At 36.5% G+C, this 8,855-nt stretch overlaps 1 long non-coding RNA gene and 1 pseudogene across 1 annotated transcript; one reads left to right on the forward strand and one right to left on the reverse strand.

Annotated features, from left to right (window-relative positions):
- Window positions 1-3,872: 3,872 nt before the first annotated feature.
- On the forward strand, window positions 3,873-5,333 carry LOC107574570 (uncharacterized). Its single transcript, XR_001607691.1, has 3 exons — window positions 3,873-3,952; window positions 4,614-4,709; window positions 4,881-5,333. It is a non-coding gene; the product is annotated as an uncharacterized lncRNA (long non-coding RNA).
- A 585-nt stretch (window positions 5,334-5,918) lies between these two features.
- Window positions 5,919-8,366, reverse strand: LOC107574569 (uncharacterized; annotated as a pseudogene).
- Between the last annotated feature and the right edge of the window lie 489 nt (window positions 8,367-8,855).

Raw genomic sequence — 8,855 nt, forward strand, 5'->3', positions numbered from 1 at the left:
TTAGGTCTTAAATTTCATATAAGGTGGTATTAAAAAGGTCTTAATTGGAACTTTTTCATGTCTGCAGAACCCCTGCTATGTGTTTCTCTGTTTCTGCTGGGATTGGCATCCCGTGGTAACTAGGATTTACACAAGCTTCAGTCTGGATCCAGAACACCTGCGAAGAGATGATGCAACACCTCAGAGGACCTCAGGTGATGCCAACCCTGAAACAACATACAGAACTACCACATTTTGCTACAAGTTTGATTGCATCATATAATAATTGCTGTTAATAGTGTTCATCGTCTGTTTTATTACGTCTTTAATTGATTTTTCCGTACATTTCTGCCATATGTACATTAACTGACAGTCACCACTGATAAGCTACCACTAAATATTGTAGAAACTTAATTTGCTGTAAAGTTGCTTTGCAACAATTTGTATCGTGAAAAGCGCTATACAAATAAACTTGAATTGAATTGAACTAGCTTTTAAAGGGGATGGGAGATGAGACTCTAATTGGTTTATTGCACGTTACGCCCAAAAAAACACCCATTACTCATTAAGAGAATAGGGACAATGCGCTTTAGACCATGCGCTTAGATCGTTAAACTAGGGCTCCTTGTCTGAAGCCTGGTTTGAGACTCGAGATCAATGTACAATAAGATTGTGATAAGAATAAAGAGTTTGTGACTGAAAAATAAACTTCTTTGTTTATTTTTAATGCTACAAAATTTGATTTTAGAGACAAAGATTGTAAATTACTTGAAGACTACGTCATGTCATGAATTACTTGCTATATATACATATGCTATCATGACCTTAAAGCAAGCATAGTTGATCTAACATATTTCTCCAACAAACCAGTAGTACAGTAATATTTAATAAGATGACAAAAAGAAAATGGAACAATAATGTCTCTTTATTATCTTATTAATGTAGGATGAAGAGATACAGAACAAAGGTTAGTAATAAGCTACACTTAAAAAGCGATTATTTATCATTCTAGATTTGCTACTTTATAAAATCACATGAGTCACATGTGATATTCATGGGTACCGTCTGTCTCAGTGCTCAAACTCTTTATACAAAGTTACATGCATAGACAGCTCAGAACTTATGAGTAGTCTATTATACTGACTTTCATACCGTATATACAGGTTCATGTGTTAATGATATTTCATGATTTTCATCTTCAATCATACGCTAAAGGTTCAGTTTTACTGGAATCACATTCTTCAAAGCTCCTGTTATCTTAAGGGAAACAGTAGGTAACCACTGAAAGTGATGTGGTTATCCTCGTTATCATTTATCTTACTTCCAGACCAAAGTCTCACATAGACAACATCTCCAACCTCCAGAACCAACACTACTCCTTTTGAGGAGTTCACAGCGTACTGATCCTGATGGCCATGTGCTACAACCACCCGCTGTTCATTCTTCACAATGGAGACAGTTGATGGAGTTAAGGGATTACCATGACCATAGACAGAGAAGCTGAACATGTACGCTCCTTTCAGTGGGGCTGTGAAAATACCTGTGAATATATAATGAAAGATAAAGAAGAGAATCAGCTGTGTCTTGCATGATTGCTTAATTACCAAGCACAGTGTAATAGTGTTGAAACATGGTAGATCATTTAATTCTCTAATTCACATTACACAACTGCAGAGAGGTTTGAATGGAGCAGAAGGGTTCTCATTACTATGGGTTTTATGACTCCATTTCATTGACAATTACCTGTAATTGGGTTGTAGGCGTTCCCTATGTTTGTGAAGACGTTCCTGTAGGTTAGTGTGATGTCAGTGGGGAAAGGACCAACATCTCCACTGCCAGATTCCATCAGTGCAGCTGAGAACGCTATCTCTCTGTCTGTGATTGTAAAACATGAGCAATACTGTGATGTATTACTCTATTACACTGAGGATGTATTAACATCATTCAAACACACTGTTTCACCTCTATTTTCCTTTCTCAGCTCCTCCACTTGACTCTGAGTAAGATTGGAATTTTCTGTGAAGAAATAAAGATTGTGTTAAATTACATTTATAATGCTTATTGTAATAGAAAAAACTCAGTTTTACACTAACGTTTACACTTTGCATAGTATAACATTGGTGTTTTCCTCTGAGGATCACTAATAAAAGTGTGAATGTTTTGGTGAGGCACCATCATTTTTCTTGTTCAGCTCTTCCAGGATGACCGCCTGTTGTTCTGCAGTTTTCTCAGCGTCCCTCAGTCGTGTCTCTAAAGCTCTGATGTTGGCTTTCTGCTCTGTGATGGTGGCGGTCAGTTCTCTCAGTGCTGCGTGGATGTCAGGGAAGCTCAGATGGCAGTATTGTTGGCTGTCAGTTGAAGCTTCATCTCTCAGAGTGTCTGTCTGAGGTGGATTCTGTCTTCTGTCCTCATTGCTGAGCTGTTGACTGATCTCATTCTCACCGCGTCCTTCATTTACCTGCTGCTGTATGACAAACACAAAGGTTTCCAGCAGCAGCAGTGTACGTAACCAACCCTTCATTCTTCACTGATGTCCAGCTCTTGCTCCGTCATCCCCACAGACCCTCATGCTCTTTTTATAGTGTCCTGTTTGTGGTCTTTTGTACTTGACTTATATTGCTTCAGATAAAAAAGTAGTTAAAGTTAATCATATTCAAAGGGATGTCCCTGGGTTCAGTAGTTGTTTAACTCTATTCACAATGTTTGTGGCACTACTGTATGTTTATCACAACAGAAAATAATTCATCTTTTTTAAATCGATATAGATTGTCACGCCACTTTCTGGTATCCATGTGCATCTGGATGTAAGTTTACAGAGACAAAATCAGCAAGTGATGTTTGCATATATAATGTAGAAGCCTTGTGACAATACTACTGAAATAGGGCATTATTTAACATTTACTGCTTTAACTAAAGAATAAGCTTACATTTATTTCTGTGGTGATTGATATCATGCCACAAATGTTGCTGATAGAGTTTGAATGTTATTCCCCCACATGCAACAACATCCTATATCAACAGTGCATGGATTAATAAACAATAAAAAATAACAAAATTAAAAGTAAGAATAGAATGAAATGTATGTATAACTAAATGATATATAGAATATACTGAAGATGACAGGCTATGTGTGTAAAACACAAGAAATGGTATACAACCTTTTTCAACACAACTTGTCAAGTTCAATTCAATGACATAAAACATTAATTATTAACCTAATTTACAACTTTTCATGTGCTGGAATGTGCTAGATTCTGGGAAAGTGGTTTATGCTCTTAAGATAACATTGACATTGACTTGTTTTGCAATACCATTGTTTGTCACGTATGACTGTAGTAAAGCACATGACAAAGGAGATGGAGAAAAAAGTATTTATTAAAACCCCACAAACTGTAAACTCACAACCCACGTGCTCCCAGTGGTCGACCTTCAATAATGTTTGCTGTTCCCAGCTTATATGAAGTGCAGAATTTCTTGCATCCAATTGAACAATCAAAACTGAGCATTTGCCAAGAGGAGTGTTTATTTAAAGACTACCCTTGTGATGAGGATGTCTTTCAACTGTGTGTAGAACTCATTGCTGAGCATAACCCTGTCATGTCAGATGATGTTTATGAAATTACAGACCTTTACCTCAAACTTCGTCAACTTTAGGTGTTGAACTGCAGCCTTTCACCAAGTTACTCTCCCTACCCAAGCAACCTTGGACCACTGGAGGGAATCTCAAAGCTCTTGGTATCACATATCAGTCTGTTTTGAGTCCAATCATAGGTAAGAAGGACTACATTTGCAGAGTTCTGCAAGGAAAACACTTCCCACAAACTGGCTGGCTGTGCATATTCAGAAGCAGGCCTTCATAATTATAGTTCACATTTGTAAAAAACTACCATCTGGCCATAAAGATTTTTGCATTTGTCTTTTGTTACACTGACACTCAAGAGTGATATTAAAAATTGTCCCTTACATGTTTAAAGTAAAGATGTAATTGTTTTTCCCATATTATTATAGGTCACAACCATTCACAAGGCAACAGAGAGTATTTATGGATAGACTGGGGAGCACACTTTTCATATTCTTTTATTAATTGATCAATTTTGTATGCTTAAGAAATTAAAATAAATATTTATCTATGCTAAAAAAAACTGTAACATTGCACTGGGGGAAAATGTGATTTTGATATCCAGCATTTGATCTAACATCAAATTACATTGTTTTGTTTTTTTGTTTTTAAATAGACAGTATGATTTTTTTTGTTAACAAACTTCCTATCACTTTCTATTCATCAGTCAACAACTTAAAGATTTATTAATTGATCAATTTTGAATGCTTAAGAAATTAAAATAAATATTTATCTATGCTAAAAAACTGTAACATTACACTGGGGGAAAATGTGATTTTGATATCCAGCATTTGATCTAACATCAAATTACATTGTTTTGTTTTTTTGTTTTTAAATAGACAGTATGATTTTTTTGTAAACAAACTTCCTATCACTTTCTATTCATCAGTCAACAACTTAAAGAGGATGAAATCCCCTGAGCTTCAGACTGCAGGGAATTTTTTTAAACAAAAAAGTAACTTTTTGTCTGAATATTATTTGTATTTGTTCTTATTTGTTCTTTGTTCATGAAAAGGCCAATCAAGTCTCAAAACAAGTGTCTGAGGTCAAAGGCTCTGCAATCCCCGCCCTTACTTCCATTGTGCTATATCTATCTCTATCAAGATTAAGGGTGAGCAGAAGTTATATTTCATTTTATGGTAATTTGTCTTTAAACATGCTTATGTTCAGGGAATACATTTTTTTTACAATTATGGGCCAGACCCTTTATTGTAATAAACGTTCAAGTCTTGCTGAACCTTATGCTGAACCCTTAATTTTGCATATTGCTTATTGCTGACAGATTTAACCGTTATCCACTGTATGAAGCCCTGCTACCTTTAAAGCACCCAGCTGAGAAGCACGGCCAAGAACAGCACTGATGACGCAATAGGCAGCTTAATGTGTATTGAATGAATGAATGATTCTGTAGGTGCATCCCAATTCATATGCTTATGCACTAAGCCATTTTGTAATATAAATATTGTGTTCACACTTAAAAATTCCAACACAGAATTTTGGACACTTCATGTACTCAGTCATTGCACCTTTAATTATGTAATTGATGACAAGCAAGTTGTCTAAATGCCATACACTAGACACACAGTACATAGTTTAAGAGCGTACAATGTAATTTTGGACAGGTACTGACATATTTCTACATTAAAATGTCCATAATTAAAACTTTAACCTCATAACATTATTGATGCAATTGCAATTGTAATTTGACTGTATTGTAAATGCAATTATGCTACCAATGAGCCAAACCTGTATGAGTTTCTTTCTTCTGTTGAACACAAAAGAAGATATTTTGAAAAATGTTGGGATCTGAACAGTTGATGAGAACCATTGACTTCCATAGTATTTTTTTCCTACTTGTAGTCCTATAAATCATTTAACAGGCTTGATGAACCTGAATGGTTGTAATAATTTTACATGGTACATTGGCTGTCAGGTTTTGTGTGCCACTAGAGCTACAACTGAAATAGATTTTAAAAGTTCAGAATAGAACTTTGATGTGCATTATTTATTGGCTTGTGGTACTCACTCACTTCATCTTCAATGCACAAAAAAAAACAAAAAAACATTGGCACCATATATGCAGGTTGTGTTGTGTTTAATACATGAGTGGTTAACCAAACATTACAATGTGGTACAAGTAAGAATAAAACAAACCACATTAAAATTATTTCAATAAAACAATCTTATAAAACTGTTCAAATGTTTTATCTATGGCATGTATGAAAGGTTCACAATAATGCAACACCCAATTGTATACAAGCACAAAGTTAAGAACACATTATAATGATTCAAAGCCATCATCTCACTGAAGAGGCAACATGTACAATTGAATGTAAACAGTAGTTTGTACCTAAACAATGAAGAGCACTTTCACTATCGAGAGTCATAAAAAAGGTTGTTCGACATTCAACGTAAACAGCAATAACTAAGTGGACAAATTAAAGTGAATGTTTTACGTTCTGTACATGTGTAAAATAATTGTAAGTGTATGAAGAATGACCCAAGACAAATAGCTAGCATATGAGCTGGCCATAACTCATATCTGCCAATATCTAATTGATGTACCACTAAACTATGTCCATGACCCAGACATTGCTTTGAAGAATTGTGTTCATTTCGGATCTGAAAAGCCTCTGAAAAAACAGCCATAGGTGTGTGCTACCGGTCTTCTCTCAAACCCTTTAAGGTCTGTGAAATCAACTGTTATAGTTTTGCCTATAAACAAATCTGATCCTGTACAGAATCTAAGAAACAGAGACTGTCGTTTTGCATCACACTCCCTCAAGTAAGCTGTCAAGTGCTTTGAAATAAGTATATATAATATAAATATAAATATATCCAAGTATACCTGCCCACTGTTCAAGAACATAAGCAGGCTCTTGAATGAGAGTTTTGTGTGCCAGTTCTTGCAAAATTTGCTTGAAGTTTTCTTCTGTTGGAATTCTCCGACAACTGTAGTTGTCTAAGGTCTCAAGCAATTCCTCCTGGTCTGCACTACAGAAGTCTGTTCTGCAGCTTTCTAACACAGCACACTCATTTTCTGAGACATACTTCAAAAAGTTCTCAATCAGATCACTTTTTACAGATCCTTTTATTGCTTGCTGCAAGATGGCAGGTGCAAGTTTTATTGGGAGATATTTCTCTTTCTTCCAGCCGAACAGAATTATTCGGGCTACACTTTCCCACTTTTCTTTGCCAAAATCATGTTGAAGAAAGGGAACTTTAAAATTGTTCCCCAGCGTGCGTTGATCATAGAATTCCTGCCAAAACTCTGATAGGCAATCCCTGAACACTCCACCAACATCATGGCCCATCTCAAACCGTGCATTTGGGAGGAGCAGCTTCACTTCTACTTCACTCTGTGTATGTGGAAGGGTTTCATCACAGAAATGTGCAATGAGTTCAGAAAATATCTGTCCACGATGAACAACAATAATTTTTTTTTGTGGAACAATGGGTTCTGGGCTCAGAGGCAAAGTGTCATCTAAGTTTTGTTCATCTATTCCAGTGCTGTCACTACATCGCTTGTATGCGAGTGATCTGGGAAGGCCATTGAAGAACTTTGAAAAGGAACATTCAGATCCTCGGTGGAATGCAAGGGAGATACAGCATCATTGCCCGGACTTTCCACAAAAATGACATCCATGTCTAAAGCTTGAAAGAAGTCATTCATTCTGCTGGAAGTGGTAAGACTTTGATCCTGGTTATTGTTGTGTAAGTCCTCCATTGTGTCTGATATTTCCACTTCACTTCCCTCTCCACCTTTTTTGTTGTCAGGTAGAACATCATCATTAGGCGCGTTTCCATTACCCTTCAAATTGCGCAAATTGAAATTGCGAATTGAAAATGCGCCTAATGGAAACGCGTCAATTTCGCAAAAATGCCCATATATCGCAAAAAAGTTTTTACGCTCGCATGAGGTGGTTTTTCAGGCAATGCGAAAAAGGATTAATTCGCAAAACTGCAATGGAAACGGCTTTTTCGCATTTACAGGTCACATGGCGTATGTAAAAAGTCATATGATCATTCTTCAGTGTACTATAATCTCCAAGAAATACTTCATATGTGGCCGTGCTCCAGTATAAGGGGCTTTCCCTACTATTAATACTTAGACAGTTTACACTGCACACGTCTGCGGTGCAGTGTGGCTCTGATACGGCCACTGAAGCTGATTACGGCCACTCAATGCTTGTGTTTATGTTTTTATACAGTCTATGGTTTATTCCAGCCGCGCCACGCACTTTCTCAAGCGGCTCTCTTTGCTGCTTCTGTAAAGATACATGCATAAGCCGCCTTTGAATAAATATAGCCAAAATCCCACCAAAATCCGTTGCCATGACTTATCGCGAGAGGCAAAAGGTTACGTTTAAGTCTCATAACATCGGTTAATGGAAACGCTGTCATTTCGCAATACTTTTTATCGACATTTATAAAATATCGCCAAAGTTTTGCACAAATCTGTAATGGAAACGCGCCTATTGTGAGCTTGGATGCATTATACATTTCCTCCACTGTAGTTTCTTTATCTAGTGACACTTCCTGATAATTTGTTAGATCCAATTCAAACTCTAACATTTTTCCATTTGGGAAAAAACAAACAAATTGCCTCCTCCATCAGTTCTTCCCTTTTCCAGTCTTTTGGCACACTCAACTTCCTTGTTCCCCCTCCTTTTTTTGCTCTCATTTGAACAAAGCCCTGCCCATCATAGTGCATCCACCCAATCTCAACTTTTCTTACAGTACGCCGAGAATTGTAGGAGACTGACATCAATCTGCAAAAAAATACATTTTTCAGTATTATGCAATACTTAAACCAAAAATGGATTAGAGTCATGCAGTTGACCACATGCACAGTTACTTCCTGGTTTTAGATAGGCCAGCTCAGTCATTTCCGATCAACTGTCAAAATCAGCTACGGAGTGCCCTTTGCTCAGTTTCTGTATAATCCATTCACAATTTGAAGACATTTTTTGTTTTTCTAAGAGGACCAAATGTCCACCTGTACTGTTTCAAGAATGACAAACGCGAGTGTAAAAAATAAATTGTTCCGCAACTAATTGCTATGACTGACAGTGATAATGGAATGAAATATCTGATGAGCCAAAGTCAAAAATAGAGCTGTGCATTAAGTGAGTCAGACTAAATTTAGAGTAACAAAACTACAGCAGTAACAAGTCTGTGTCGGCTGAAAATATTTAGCAGCTTTTACAGTTAAAGATAAAACTTAAATGTAGCTGTTAAATTAAATCTAAAAATA

The sequence above is a fragment of the Sinocyclocheilus grahami genome, unplaced genomic scaffold, assembly GCF_001515645.1.
Source record: "Sinocyclocheilus grahami isolate Dianchi unplaced genomic scaffold, SAMN03320097.WGS_v1.1 scaffold2271.1, whole genome shotgun sequence".
Lineage (NCBI taxonomy): Eukaryota > Metazoa > Chordata > Actinopteri > Cypriniformes > Cyprinidae > Sinocyclocheilus > Sinocyclocheilus grahami.